Consider the following 15,648-nt stretch of genomic DNA (forward strand, 5'->3'; position numbering starts at 1 on the left):
ACAGACACATCTTGGACATATTTTTAATAGAGATCAAAGTTTCCTTGGGCTTCTAGACCAATTGCAGTGGTCTTCAGATTATTTGCTAAAAGCCAAGTAGGCTATTCAATTAAATGGAAGGTTGGCAAATTTAAAAGTAATTAGCATTTGCACACATGGCAGGATCATGGAATTCTTGGCAAAGATATGGCTGAGGACAAGAATTTGGCAGGATTCAGATAAAAAAGGACAAGATTATGTGGATAACAGTAGTTACAGTAATGAGTGGTCCCGTAGCACCTTAGAGACTAACTATATATATAATATATATATATATATTATCATGAGCTTTTGTGGGTGCAGTCCAATTCTTGCTCCACTCATCTGAAGAAGTGGGTTGTACCCCTGAAAGCTCATCATACTATCTATATATATTTGTTTGTCTCTGAGGGCGTATCTAGACTACGCGGAACTGTCGAGAGAGGATTTGCAAATCCCTCCTTTCCTCAAAAAAGGAGGTTTACGCGGCTTTTCGACAAAGGGGAAGGTTCGCCGAAAAAGCCACGTCTTAATTACTTTCACTTTCAAAAGCTCTGCTTTCGAAAGAGCAATTGGAAGAAGATATGCAAATTCCCGGGGAATTTGCATATCTTCTTTCGACCATTCCCTGTAGTCTAGATGAGCCCTAAGGTGCTACAAGACCACTCATTGTTTTTTAACTTTTTTAAGTTTCAGATTAACATGGCTAACCTTCTGAGACTTTTAATAATGAGAAAGTTTTTACAAAAACACAAGTGCTTCAGCAGGGATATAAAGCAACTGCTTAAGTGCATAAACCAACTTCCCACTAATGAGGGCGAGGGAGAATGTTTGTCTATTGACAGATTAGTCCATAAACTTCTGGAAGGCTCTCTTGTGCCTTCCAGTAAAGTATTTGGCACTGACCATTCTTGGGGAGAGAATACTAGGCTAGATGGACCACTTGTCTGATTCCAAATGATATCCTAATGCAATGTTCCCTCTAATTTTTCCATCCGTTTGCAGAATACATTTTGTTATGTGCACCAAGGCATTTGTGTATATGCACCACCAGTAGAAACACATGCAGCTGGCTGTGGGTGCTGTGCTAATCATCTGGATCACACCTGAACCTTTCCTGGATTGCTGTCCAAGTGCTCAGCTTACAGGGAACACTGGCCTAATGGCCCCTGTCTTGACTGACAAACTGTGGATTGAACCGGGACTGAAGCCCTGGTCTATACTCTAGAGCCGTGGTCCCCAACACGGTGCCCGCGGGCGCCATGGCGCCCGCAGGGGCATTTCAATGCGCCCGCCAGGTGCTTGGGGCTGGCCTGGCCCCGGGCACATGGCGCACGGGCGACTGCGGGGGGAGCGCGCTTGGCGGGGGGAGCGCCGGGCGCGCGGCACTCGGCGGGAGGGGGGAGTGCCGGCCCCGGGCGTGCAGCACTCAGCGGGGGGGGGGGGGGGGAGAGTGCCGGCCCTGGGTGCGTGGCACTCGGTGGGGGGGGGGAGCGCCGGCCCTGGCGCGCGGCCCTTGGAGGGGGCCCTGACCCCGGGCACGCAGCTGGGGGGGGCCCGCCCCCGGGCGCGCTAGTGTCCCCGCCCCCTGGCGCCCGGCGGGCAAACGGCCACGCCCCCTGGTGCCCGACAACCTCAAAAGGCTGGGGACCACTACTCTAGAGTTATTCTGAAATAACAAACAGAGTGTCCACACTACCAAGCCCCTTACTTTGAAATAATGGGCTGATTATTTTGAAAGAACATCTCCTGCTTTCCACAAGGAATAATGATCATTTCAAAATAGTTATTTGAAAATAGCAGTCATCCACTGCTGCTATTTTGAAAGAACTACTCCCCAGAGTCATTCAAAGTAATTACTCCCCAGTGTTTCCTTGGATAGCGCGTCCACATTAAGGGAGCCTGCCTCAGTCTAATTTCGAGGCTTCCCTGTAGTGAGTGTGGACACACTATTTCAAAATCGTTATTTCAGGGGTTGTTATTTCTAAATAAGTGATTCAAAATAATGCCCTTGTGTAGATGTGCCCTCGCAGACGTGAATCCTCTGTGGCTGAGTGCAGAGGGGGACCCATAACATATTCAGGGCATGACTACACTGGGGAGTTATTTCAAATTAACAACTGGAGCGTCCACACTACTAAGCCCTTTATTTTAAAATAAGGGGCTGGTTATTTTGAAATAACTCCAGTTTTCCTTGGGGAATAAGCTTATTTCTAAATAGATATTTCAGGACTTATTATTTTAAAATAATTTCCAATGTAGACCTAGCCTCACTCACCAGTATGGGGCTTTTTACACATCTCCAACGAGTTGTGTTTCTTTTTCTTTTTCCTGTGTTGTGGCTCCCTGAATGCCCAGGATCCTAAACCAGCCCACTCTTGAATTTTGTCTCTCCCCTCCAGAGTGTGGAAATCTCTCAGGGTATGTCTATACTACCCTCCTAATTCGAACTATGAGGGTAATGTAGGCATACCGCACTTGCAAATGAAGCCCGTGATTTGAATTTCCCGGGCTTCATTTTCATGAAGCCGGCCGGCGCCATTTTTAAATGCCGGCAGTTCGAACCCCATGCTGCGCGGCTACACGGGGCACGGAGTAGCTTGTTCGGATTAGGCTTCCTAATCCGAACTAGCTGTACTCCTCATTCCACGAGGAAATTCAAATCCCGGGCTTCATTTGCAAGTGCGGTATGCCTACATTACCCTCCTAGCTCGAATTAGGAGGGTAGTGTAGACATACCCTCAGATATGCTCTGTGAACATCCATTTGTTCTGAGACATTTACAGTGGGAGGCTGTTCAATTGCCCCTTTTTTCCCTTCCTAATCGAGAGAAGCAAGGTGGTTGATGGGACACTAGATACCCATTTCCTCCTGCCGGCAGCCCTGACCATGAGAGCTTTAAGTGGGTAATTACTTTGGTATCAGAAACCTACAAAAGCCAAACCAAGCTATGAATTGATGACTGGCTAGAAAAAGGATAATTTGTGTGATTGACAAGCCCAGACATCATGCTTTCTTCCTCCAGCCACGTAGGATGTTACAAGTGTGCTAGTCTGAGAGCAATGCCTTGCCACAAAGACATATAGGAGCCCACCCCTCTGCCGCATCTGTGCTGGAGAGTGTGCAGTGCTGTTCATGCCTTGGCTACTAGCAGTATAAATAGTGCTGCATTTCAAGATAACACAACAGAGCTGCAAGGGGCCCAGCCACACATTGCAAAGGTCTCCAGAGCTGCAGAATTTCCAGGCACGTGCTGCAAAAGTTTACAAAGGATTTTCTAGACAAAACCACCAACAAGGCTCCTGGGGGCTGGGTCATATATCTAGCTGCCTTCTCTTGTACACTGATGCTAAGGGAGTATTGGCTGCTGCCTTGATTTTGGATTCTTACACAAGAGTGTTGGAATTGTAAGGTCAGATTCTTCCTTGGGTTTCGTGATTGGTGAAAAAGGAGCCCTAAAGCAGGTCTAGCCTAGCCACCAAGAGTAGGATCACTCCAAGTGGAGGGGATCATCCAGTGGCCTAGAGCCAGTTTTGTGGCTGCCACAACACCCTACCTCCCTGGATGCTAGCATAGAGGTGTGGACTCCTGGGTGGAGAAACACGGATGCACTAATGTTCCCTTGGGAGAACTGGCTGCTGGAACAACTTACAGACACCCAAGGGCTTTCCTCAATTATGCCAGAGGACCAGCCTGATGTGCATCTGATCCTAGTTTATCAAGGACTGTGAAATGGTTCAAGCTACCTCTGTATCCACCACACCCCCGAGTTATGTCCTGAGCTCCTTGGCCATAGCTAAAGATAAAGGCGGTTGTTCTCAGTAACCATAGAGGGTTCTTGCTGAGATCTTTGATGGACGGCTAAAGGGATTTGGCTAGAATGGCTCCTTCATTTACATCTAAGCTAATAAACGAATCTATCTATTGTGCTTGCAAGCTACCCAGTGCTGCTACATAATTGCCCATTGTGTATACGCCAAGTAAAGAGACTAATTGTGTATTAGCTCCCCCGTGACAATTCCGCTGCACATATGAAGCTACTTCAAATTTTATTTCCCTATGAACGTCACTTCAAAATGTTAAAGGCTTTAATGAAAACCAAGTATGGAGACACTCCGGGCCCTTCTGATTGTGGGATTGCCATAGTGGGACGGAATTACATCTCTCTCCACTAGATGGCACCAGAACACCTTTTTCCCTCCCCCTCGAATCCCCCCCCCCCTCCAAATTCAAACCTACTTCTCCTCTTTACTGTGAATATTCTGCCTGTGTTGTGATTGATTTCCGCACATTTGATAAATTGCTGCTCTCAGAGGATTTGGGGGATAGAAAATGTCCCACGGTTTAAAGTCCCTTTTTCATTCCTGCAGCAATAATGCCAATCTGAAAGGTTATGAATTGTATTTATTTAGCAGCCTTGTTCTCCAAGTTAATTCACACTAGAAAATGGTTGTTTATCCATATGCGTATACAGACACCTTTTGCATGTCAAGCCAGTTTTAACAAAAACATCACCTACTTGAATGACTTGCTTTTTCCAAATACCAAAGTACCAATAATGCAGGTTGAACCTCTGTAGTCTGGTATTCTCTGGTGTGGCAACATCTGTGGTCCAGCATGATTTTAGTTAGCTGAATGTCCACTTATCATGGGCGTGGCCAAGTTTCCTATCGCCCCTTAAAGTTTGTTCACAGACACCAGTCCTGGGTTTTAGAGTTCAGTGCTGATATTTAGCTCTAATTTATCTCTAAATGTCTTCTAAGACCCCAATAAGTAGTGGTAGTGTTGGTAAATATTGACCTCCATGGTCTGGAAAATTCTCTGATTTGATACGGGTCAGGCCCCAAGAGTGTTGGACTAGAGAGGTTCGACTTGTAGTACTGTGGAGGAAAACCCACAACCTTAAAACCGAAAAGTCACTCCAGATGACCACAATTCAGGCAAAGTTCTTTGTCTTTCAGCAATTGTATCAATAGGCTCTGGCTTCATTGAAGTCAGTGGGAGTTTTGTTAGTGATTTCTGGAGAAAGGATTTCATCTTAAATCTGGTTATCATGGCATCCTGATGCAAGTTCTTCTCTTTTTAGAACCCATTCCAGGTGGCCCTGTAACCCAGACCAGTGTTATCTTTTAAGTGGCTTTGCTTCAAGACCATCCCAGATAGCTACCGAAATCCAGCACAAGTTCTCCTTTTTTGGGAGGCCTTTGGACACGCCTTTTGGTAGTAGGTCAAATCCATGCCTGTGGAGGAGAGGTGCAGAAAAAGACCTTGAAAGAAAGGGCCAAATTCTCCACTGACCCACTGTAAGCAGATGCAACCCTATTGATTTCCAGGGAGTCACATGAGCTTTCAACAAAAGAGACCGTGGCCTTCCATTAGCCAAAAGGTAGCTTAAATGCATGCATTTGAAAACTAGAAAATTTCCAGAAATAGAAAACCGTTCACGTGGGTATGAAATGGCACAATCTAGTGTATCCAATGCATTGAACTGTTTGTCCTTTTTAAAAGAAGCAATCATTTCAAGGCACTGAGGCTTCAATTCAGGACAACGCATTTCCTTAACGTTACACATATGTGGAAGCTTCATGCTCAAGGGCTCTTAAATAGTGTTTATTAGGTCATGAGCTTTTGTAGGTAAAACCCATTCACCAGAAGAGTTCTTTTGCTATTATATACACCCTGGATTCTGTAATTTCCACTCCAACTCAACTGATGAAGTGGGTCTTACCCATGAAAGCTCATGACCTAATACATTTGTTAGTCTCTGATGTGACACAGGACGGCTCATTGATTTTAAATTTATAGACTGACATGGCAACCCCTCTAAGATTTGACTAGTACTGTGTGTCTGAATTAGGGCCTACATCCTTGCTTGTGTTCAGTTAATGCCCTTCCTTGGGCCTGGTTCAAAGCCCACAAAAGGTATTATTGTTGTGATTTATTATTTGTATTGCTAGAACCCCCAGTGATGGACTAGGAGACTGGAAGTGGCTAGCTCACTACAAAAAGTAACCATGGGTATGTCTACACTACCACCCTAGTTCGAACTAGGGTGGTAATGTAGGCAACCGGAGTTGCAAATGAAGCCTGGGATTTGAATTTCCCGGGCTTCATTTGCATCTCGCCGGGTGCCGCCATTTTTAAATGTCTGCTAGTGCAGACTCCGTGCCACGTGTAGCCGCTACACGCGGCACGGACTAGGTAGTTTGGACTAGGCTTCCTATTCCATTTCACGAGGCGTAACGGTAGTTTGGAATAGGAAGCCTAGTCCGAACTACCTAGTCCATGCCGCGTGTAGCGGCTACACGCGGCACGGAGTCCGCACTAGCAGACATTTAAAAATGGCGGCGCCCGGCGAGATGCAAATGAAGCCCGGGAAATTCAAATCCCAGGCTTCATTTGCAACTCCGGTTGCCTACATTACCACCCTAGTTCGAACTAGGGTGGTAGTGTAGACATACCCCATCTTCCTTTTGGTATTCCCACCTTCTTATCAACTGCTGGGAACGGGCCATGTCCACCCTGATTGAATTGGCCTCACTAGCACTGGTCCTCCTCATAGTAGAATCATAGAATCATAGAGCTGGAAGAGACCTCAGGAGGTCATTGAGTCTAGCCCCCTGCCCAAAGCAGGACCAACCCAACTAAATCATCCCAGCCAGGGCTTTGACAAGACGATACCGAAAAACCTCTAGGAATGGAGATTTCCCCACCTCCCTAGGGAACCCTGCCCAGTCCTTCTCCACCCTCCTGGTGAAATACTTTTTCCTAATATCCAACCTGGACCTCCCCCACTGTAACTTGAGACCATTGCTCCTTGTTCTGCCATCCGTCACTACTGAGAACAGCCTTTCTCCATCCTCTTTGGAACCTCCTTTCATGAGTAATGTAATGTAACACTCCCATCTTTGCATGTGTGTATAGGTCCCTCCAAACTGAAGATACCACTTCATGCATCTGATGAAGCCCATGAAAGCTTATACCCAGATAAATGTGCTAGTTTTAAGGTGCCAAAGAATGTCTTGTTTTTGCTGAAACAGACTAACACAGCCACCTCTCTGAAACTTGTCGTTATGCTATGTACTGTGCAAACAAAACATCTGAAATGACCCCTTAACTTCTCTGAGTTCCAGTGGAGCTTGTGCCCACATACATAGCACTAGATATCTGGTTAAGGATGGGTTGATTTTTAGATCTTAAGTAAATCTTTGTGTGATCTTAAGGGTGAACGGCCAAGCAAACTCTGAAATTCCACAGTAGACTCTTGTGCTTTACTATATAGAATCAGTCTCAGACTCACACTGATTCTTGTGGCGATGTCTTAATGTACCATAAAGCACCCAAGCAATAAAGTACAGTCAGATCTTGTTTGCCTACTCCCAGGGTGCTTTGGGTGAACCTTTTAGGTTGACCCTTTTAGAGAAAGAACATGAGATGAAATATTTACTTTTCTTTTAACTCGCCAGTGGTGAAAGGATATTGATGTAGTATAGATGGAACATAAAAATGAAAATTATGTTGGGAATAAAAAGCAAGGCATAAATTAGCAGTGTTGGCTTCCTCTGTGGTTTAAAAGAGCTAGCATCATGCCAGCCCCATGTAAGATGCTTAGGATGCTTAGTAATATCACAGAGAACATTCAAATTGAGAAAGAATTGCAGAATGCCGCATCAGGTGTAATAAATGGGCCACCAGAAAGACTGAATCAAGATGTAACTGTGAAGAGGTCATATGAGGAAGGGTATGTCTACACTACAAAGTTAATTTGAACTAACAGACGTTAGTTCGAATTAACTTTGATAGGTGCTACACTAGCAAACCGCTAGTTCGAACTTAATTCAAACTAGTGGAGCGCTTAATTCGAACTAGGTAAACCTCATTCTACGAGGACTAATGCCTAGTTCTAATTAAGGGCTGTGTAGCTAGTTGGAGGCTAGCCCTTCCCGGCTTGCCCTGGTGGCCACCTTGGACCAAGCCAGGGAAACTCTTCTGCCCCCCTCCCGGCCCCGGAATCCTTAAAGGGCTACGGTCTGGCTACGGTGACCGTGCCAGGTGCAAGCCTGCCAGCACTCAGCCAACAGACCTTGCACTTGGCACGGCATGAGCCAGCCACCCACTGGACCAGGCTGACGGCTCCCAGGAGCTTGCCCAGGGCTGCAAGAGGCGGGCGCCTGCCTGGTCTAGTGCGGAGATCATGGACGTCCTCCTGGTTTGGGTGGGAGGCCTCCAACGTCCACAATCTCTGCACTAGGCACAGGAAAGTGGCTGTCTAGGGCAGGATAGCTGCCAGCCTGGCCATCAAGGCCACATGTGAACCCAGGAGCAGGTTTGCATGAAAATCAAGTTGGTCCAGTGAGACCCCCGACCCTGAGCCCTGAGCTTAGAACATAAGAAAATAAGAATGGCCGTACTGGGTCAGACCAAAGGTCCATCCAGACCAGTAGCCTGTCTGCCGACAACGGCCAACATCAGCTACCCTGGAGGGGATGGATCGAAGACAATGACCAAGCCATTTGTCTCATGCCATCCATCTCCAGACTTCCACAAACAGAGGCCAGGGACACCATTCCTACCCCCTGGCTAATAGCACTCCATGGACCCAACCTCCATGACTTTATCTAACTTCTCTTTAAACTCTGTTCTAGTTCTAGCCTTCACAGCCTCCTGTGGCAAGGAGTTCCACAGGCTGACTATTTGCTTTGTGAAGAAGAACTTTCGCCCATTAGTTTGAAGCCTGCTACCCATTCATTTCATTTGGTGTCCTCTAGTCCTTCTATTATGGGAACTAATGAAGAACTTTTCTTTATGTACCCTCTCCACACCACTCATGCTTTTATAGACCTCTATCATATTCCCCCTCAGTCTCCTCTTTTCTAAGCTGAAAAGTCCCAGTCTCTTTAGCCTCTCTTCATATGGGACCTGTTCCAAACCCCTAATCATTTTTGTTGCCCTTTTCTGAACCCTTTCCAAGGCCAAAACATCTTTTTTGAGGTGAGGAGACCACGTCTGTACACTGTACTGAAGATATGGCGTACCATAGTTTTATACTTCCCCTCCTCTTTCTTCCCCTGGCTTCCCCCTTCCAGCTCCCTCCTCCCAGGTTTCCCCCTTCCCTCTCCCACCCTCTCTCTTCCCCTCTCCCACCTCCTTTTCCCAGTCTCCCCAGAGGTTAATCCCTCGCCCCCCAGTTTTGTTCAATAAAGAAAGTTTCTATTTTTGAACACGTGTCCTTTATTTTTTACATCAGGGAAGGGGGCTAAGGAGGGTTAAGTGGAAGGAGGTGAGGGAGGAATGGGGCACAAGCCCCCGATGGGGTGGACTGGGGTGGCTCTGCGGGCTCCTCGGGGTGGAAGCTCTCCTGCAGGGCCTCCTGGATCCTGACAGCCTCCTGATTGACCTCCCCGGATGGCAGCCTGCGGCAAGTGCAGCCGGGCTGATGGCCAAGTGCTGTGATGTGCCGAGTGTGGGCATTCAGGACACTCCAAGCTAGGACTGCTTTGCTGTCCCTCATCGAGGTAGACAAGCAAGCAGAGAACCCTGAGAACTGTCTGTCCGGGGTGGGGATTGGGTCCTTTTAAGCACAGCCCTCGGCTAGCCAGAGGCAGCATCTCCACGCTCTAAGTCCTAACCTGATGCCCTACTGGCACTGCTTCCAGCCAGCCTTAACTTCAGTTCAGGGTCCACTCAATGTGGACATGCTAGTTCGAATTAGCAAAATGCTAATTCGAATTAGTTTTTAGGTCTAGATGCACTAATTCGAATTAGCTTAGTTCGAATTAACTAATTCGAATTAAGTTAGTTCGAAATAGTGCAGATATACCAGAAGTGAAGAGGAGCAAAACTAAGGAGAAGCTCCTGAGGATATGAGTATAATTAGGCTTTGAAAGATTAAGTTTTTATCGACATATGTCAGTAAACGTCAATTTCACTGCATACTCACAAACTGGAAAAAATATTCCAATCAATAATAATAAAATTTACAAGAAAACAAAGTAAAGAAAAACTTGGAGAATGTATTAAAAAGTATGATTTAAGGATCTTGACTTTGTATATTTTGACATATGATGTTTACAATTTGTGTTTTAGCAGTTTTAATGCTTCAGATTCTTGAATTTTACCATATACTGTCATTAAGCACTTACTGTCTGACCCTCCCCCCATATTTTCGCAATAGTGAAAATTTAAATAGCTATAAATAGAATAGTGATTAAACTCCACAATTTTACAGAATTGTGGAAATTTAAATTAATAAACATAGAAAAGGAGGAAAAGGACCATGATTATCTCAAACTAGATTCATGTGGCCCTGCTGGTGATATCTTTCACCAGGATATTTCATTCTTCTTATTTTTAAAAGGGACGTGGCATAGTGCCATCCAGTCAACTTTGCAGGCATCTGACAGGAAGTAAGCTAGAGAGGTGACAATGGACAGAGTTAATAGTTCCCTGAGTCAGAGACTGAATCCAGCCCCATCATCTTGTGACCCTACCTAAAGAGATCCTAAGGGAATTAGGCATCATAATCTCAGAAGCACCCTTAGAATCCTTAGAAAATCTCAGTTGTTATTATTTTAAAAAGACATTTCCCTGAAATCAGAGATTCTCTGCTTCCTCAGAAATACTGCAGTCAGGCCCAATGAAAGAGGAGGAAAGAGGTGAGGGTGGACAATTCTGCCAGAGCTCCCATCTGTACATAACCACTGGAGTGAAATGTCTCATAAGAGCAAACTTGATCCTTTTTTCAAAAGAGAAACTCCAGTCTCTTGGGGTATGTCTACACTACCACCCTAGTTCGAACTAGGGTGGTTAATGTAGGCAATCGAAGTTGCAAATGAAGCCCGGGATTTAAATATCCCGGGCTTCATTTGCATCTTGCCGGGCGCCGCCATTTTTAAAGCCCTGGTAGTTCGGACTCCGTGCCCGCAGCTACACACGGCATGGAGTAGGTAGTTCGAATTAGGCTTTCTAATTCGAACTACTGTTACACCTCGTTCCACTAATTCGAACTACCTACTCTGTGCCACATTTGCAACTTCGTTTGCCTACATTAACCATTCTATTTCAAACTAGGGTGGTAGTGTAGATATACCCTTGGGTGTGGACAAAATCATAGAATCATAGAATCATAGAGATCTTCAAATCTAATCCCCTGCCCTCCCGGCAGGACCAAGCATCATCTAGATCATCCTGATAGATACTCCAACCTGCTCTTAAATATCTCTAGAGATGGAGATTCCACAACCTCCATAGTCAACTTATTCCAGTGTTTAATCACCCTGACAGGTAGGAAGTTTTTCCTAATGTCCAACCTAAACCTTCCTTGCTGCAATTTATGCCCATTTCTTCTTGTCCTATCATTAGAGGCCAAGGAAAACAAATTTTCTCTTTCCTCCTTGTAACACCCTTTTAGATACATGAAAACTGCTATCATGTCCAATCTCCATCTTCTCTTGTCTAAACTAAACAAGCCCAATTCTTTCAGTCTTCCCTGATAGGTCTTAACTGGACATAATACTCCAATTGAGACCTAATCAATGCAGAATACAACAGAAGAATTATTTCTCGTGTCTTGGTTATAAGACAAGAGGGAGGCATAGCTCAGTGGTTTGAGTGTTGGCCTGCTAAACCTGAACTTGTGAGTTCAAGCTTTGAGGGGGCCATTTAGGAAACTAGTGCAAATCTGTCAGGGGTGGTACAGATCTGTCAGGGGTGGTACGCAGCCTTGCTGTGAGGGTAGGGGGCTGGACTTGATGACCTCTCAAAATCCCTTCTAGTTCTATACACTGGGTACAGCTACATATACTTTCTATGAGATAAGTATACTCCTGTTAATGTGTCCCAGAATCAGACTTGCTTTTTTTGGAAACAGTGTCACACTGTTGACTCATATTTAATTTGTGGTCCACTATGACCTCTAGATCTCTTTCTGCAATACTCCTTCCTAGACAGTAGCTTCCCATTCTGCATGTGTGAAACCGATTGTTTCTTCCTAAGTGGAATACGTTGCATGTGTCTTTATTACACTTCATCCACTTTACCTCAGACCATTTCTCCAGTTTGTCCAGATCATTTTGAATTATGAGCTTAACCTCCAAAGCGTTTGCAAACCCTCCCAGGTTGGTATCATATGCAAACTTAGATGATAAAACTTAAACTAATCTTAAGGCATCAAATGGCACACAGCTGAATTATCTATATTTTAGAGTGCATTTGTCTGCCTGCAAGTTCATCTGTTCCAGAACTCTTAAACTGTAAGAGCTAAGCCACCAAATTTAGTATGCAAACTCCTCTTCTAACTTAAAACAAGGTCAGGATTTGGTTGTGCCAGAACAACCAGAAGCCCCAGGAAAAAGGGACGGGCTGCTGTTCAGAGGCATGCAATATGAGAGTGGCCACCTGGGGCAGCAAGCTGTCAGGAGAGAGCTACCCTGGAGAGTGTCTACTGGGGGCAGCCACAACACCAAAAAAGTGGCCAGCAGGGCATGGGGCTCTGCCATCTTGCTTGCCAGCACACCAGGTAAGCAGCCCCCAGCCCCAAAGCCATTTACCCATCCCCCAGCCACTGACCACAGTGCTGGTGGGGGGGAAGGGAGAGGGAGAAAAAAGGTTCCTGGTGGCTAGAGGGAACAGGGGGGGATAAAAAAATGCCTCTGTTTCCCAGGGGATGCTCTGTGGGAGGCAAAGAAAACTCTGGTGGCCAGGGAGGGCACTGAGGGAGTGAAAATGCCCCTGGTGGCCATTAGCGGGTTGGGGGAGAGAAAGGGAGAGAAAATGCTCTTGGCAGTTGGGGGGATCTGGGGTAAGAGAAAATGCCCCTGTCAGCCGGGATGTGGAGGGTGTTGGGAAGAGAAAATAGTCCCATGCTGGATGGGTCCCCTGCCCTGTGCTCCTCCTTACCCCCCAACTCTCACTTTTGCACACACACCCCAGATTCCTGCACTCCCCACACACATCCCCAAGTCCCTGCCCTGACTCCTGCACACACACACACACCCTGTTATCCCCCTGCCCTGAAGGGCCCGGGAACGCCGAGTAAGTCTGCTAGTAAAGAAATATCCTTAAAATACTTTCAACATGGCAGAAAGTGGCATTCCACAAAGGGTACATCTCTTCAATTCTTCTCCTGAGCACCCTGAGTGGGACTCCATATACTGTAGTGTAGTCACTCCTGATTTATACCAAGTAACTCCAAGGAGGACTGAGCTCACAAGGACTTGCAAGCTCCTAGAGGCAACCCACAAATGGAACTGCTAAAAAATGAGATGATTTTTAGGACTCACTTTCAATTTGATATATATATTTATATGTAAGCAGGGGCTGAACTGCTGCTTGCTATCAGACAGCTAACAGAAGGGGTGGGTGTGCCCGCTACAAGGCTGTGTCTAGACTGGCAAGTTTTTCCGCAAAAGCAGCTGCTTTTGCAGAAAAACTTGCCAGCTGTCTACACTGGCCACTTGAATTTCTTCAAGAACACTGATGATCTCATGTAAGAAATTAGTGTTTCTTTCAGAAATGCTATGCTGCTCCTGTTCGGGCAAAAGTCCTTTTGCGCAAAAGGAATGTGGCGAATTGTAAATAATTTGGGACTGTTGTGGGGGTCACTAATCATGCTACTTCTAAATGTGGGAACTGTAAAACATGCCACCAGTGCTTGCAGGAGAGAAACCACCATCATGGAAAGAGATCTCGGAGGAACAAGCCTCCCCTCTTCCAGAACTGAATGAACAGAGCTGGGTGGAAGGATTAAAAGGCTTGAGTCAGCCTGCTTCACACCTGCCAGGTGTGAGCTGTAAGACTGGCCTAGCCTGCCCTTTTTCTCTTTTCCCCTCCTCCCCCACTTTGTTTTAAGGACAGATCTAAAGCAGACTCCCTGAGGAGTCTTTTTGTTTGCTAGTCTAGTGGAAGCTGGATTCCTTTGCCAGTCCAGCTGGTGGCTAAAGAGTTGAAATCACTGGTTTAGCTGAGAGCCAGTGAAGCGGCAGTGGCCAGCAGAGTGGCTGGAGGGACTCACTGGCTGGTGGTGTAACATGGCCGGGAGGAGCGGCAACCAGCAGGATGGTGTGGAGCGGCGGCAGGCAAGGAGCGGCGACCAGCGCTGTGGTGCGGTGACCAGCGGCGTGGAGTGGAGTGGAGGCAGGCAAGGAGCGGCGACCAGCGCTGTGGTGCGGTGACCAGCGGCGTGGCGTGGAGCGGCGGCAGGCAAGGAGCGGCGACCAGCGCTGTGGTGCGGTGACCAGTGGCGTGGAGTGGAGTGGAGGCAGGCGACCAGCAGAGCGTCCGGTGGCGTGGGACAAGGCAGTTGGTGGAGCATGGCGGAGTGTTGTAAGGTGCCCCCTATCTATACCCCACCCCCATTTCTACCCAGGTTGGGAGGTGAAAGCCTGTGGGTGAACTTTGGGACTCTTGGTGGCATGGACCAGGGACAGAGACTTTTGGGGTGTTGGACTCTTTGGACTTCACGTGATTCTTGGCTGGGGTGGGGGGCTTAGCTCATGTTTGGGTTATGAACTCTGTTTGTGGTGTTTTTCCCAAGTTAATGCCGTATGACTTCTCTCTCTGTCTCATTAAATGTTTCTTTCCTACACTCAGACTCAGTGCTTGCGAGTGGGGAAGCGTTGCCTCTCAGACCCACCCGGGGTGTGTGAATTTCCCAGATTACTGGGTGGGGGCTCGAGCCGGTTCTGTGTGAGATGGACCCCAAGATATTGAACCTAGCCCTGGTTACTGCCAGGCCTACCCGGCAGAAGGGTTACATATATATATGTATGCACGTGCCTATATATACATATAATATGGAATGGTGGAATCTCTATCCCTAGGCAGGTGGTGGAATTGCACCCGCTTTTGTGGAAAAACCTGCCAGCTGTCTACACTGGCCGCTTTGAATGTGCGCAAGAACACTGACGATCTAATGTAAGATTGTCAGAGTTCTTCCGCAAATACAATGACTCTCCCATTTGGGAAAAAGCCCTGTTGTGCAAAGGCTTTTGCGCAAGAGAGCCAGTGTAGACAGCTGAGAACCATTTTGCGCAAAAAAGCCCCAATGGCGAAAATGGCAAGATTGGCACGGATGCTTTTCTGCAAAAAAGTGCTTTTGAGCAAAAGCGTCCATGCCAATCTAGATGCTCTTTTCCACAAATGCTTTTAACGGAAAATTTTTTCCGTTAAAAGCATTTCCGGAAAATCATGCCAGTGTAGACATAGTCCTACAGTTTTTAAAGTCTTGGCTTGGCAAAGCCCTGGATGAGATGATTTAGTTAGGGTTGGTTCTACTTTGGGCAAGGGGCTGGACTCGTTGACTTCCTCTTCAAGGATTCTATGATTCTATGGTCAGAGATAGATTATTATTCACTGGGCTACATCTAGACTGGCATGATTTTCCAGAAATGCTTTTAATGGAAAAGTTTTCCGTTAAAAGCATTTTCGGAAAAAAACATCTAAATTAGCACGGACGCGCTTTTCCGCATTTTCACAATCAGGGCTTTTTTGCGGAAAACAAATCTGAACTGTCTACACTGGCCCTTTTGCCTGAATGGGAGCAGCATGGTATTTCCACAAGAAGCACTGATTTCTTACAGTAGGAAGTCAGTGCTTTTGCGGAAATTCAAGCGGCCAGTGTAGACAGCTGGC

This window comes from Pelodiscus sinensis, chromosome 22, assembly GCF_049634645.1.
Source record: "Pelodiscus sinensis isolate JC-2024 chromosome 22, ASM4963464v1, whole genome shotgun sequence".
NCBI lineage: Eukaryota > Metazoa > Chordata > Testudines > Trionychidae > Pelodiscus > Pelodiscus sinensis.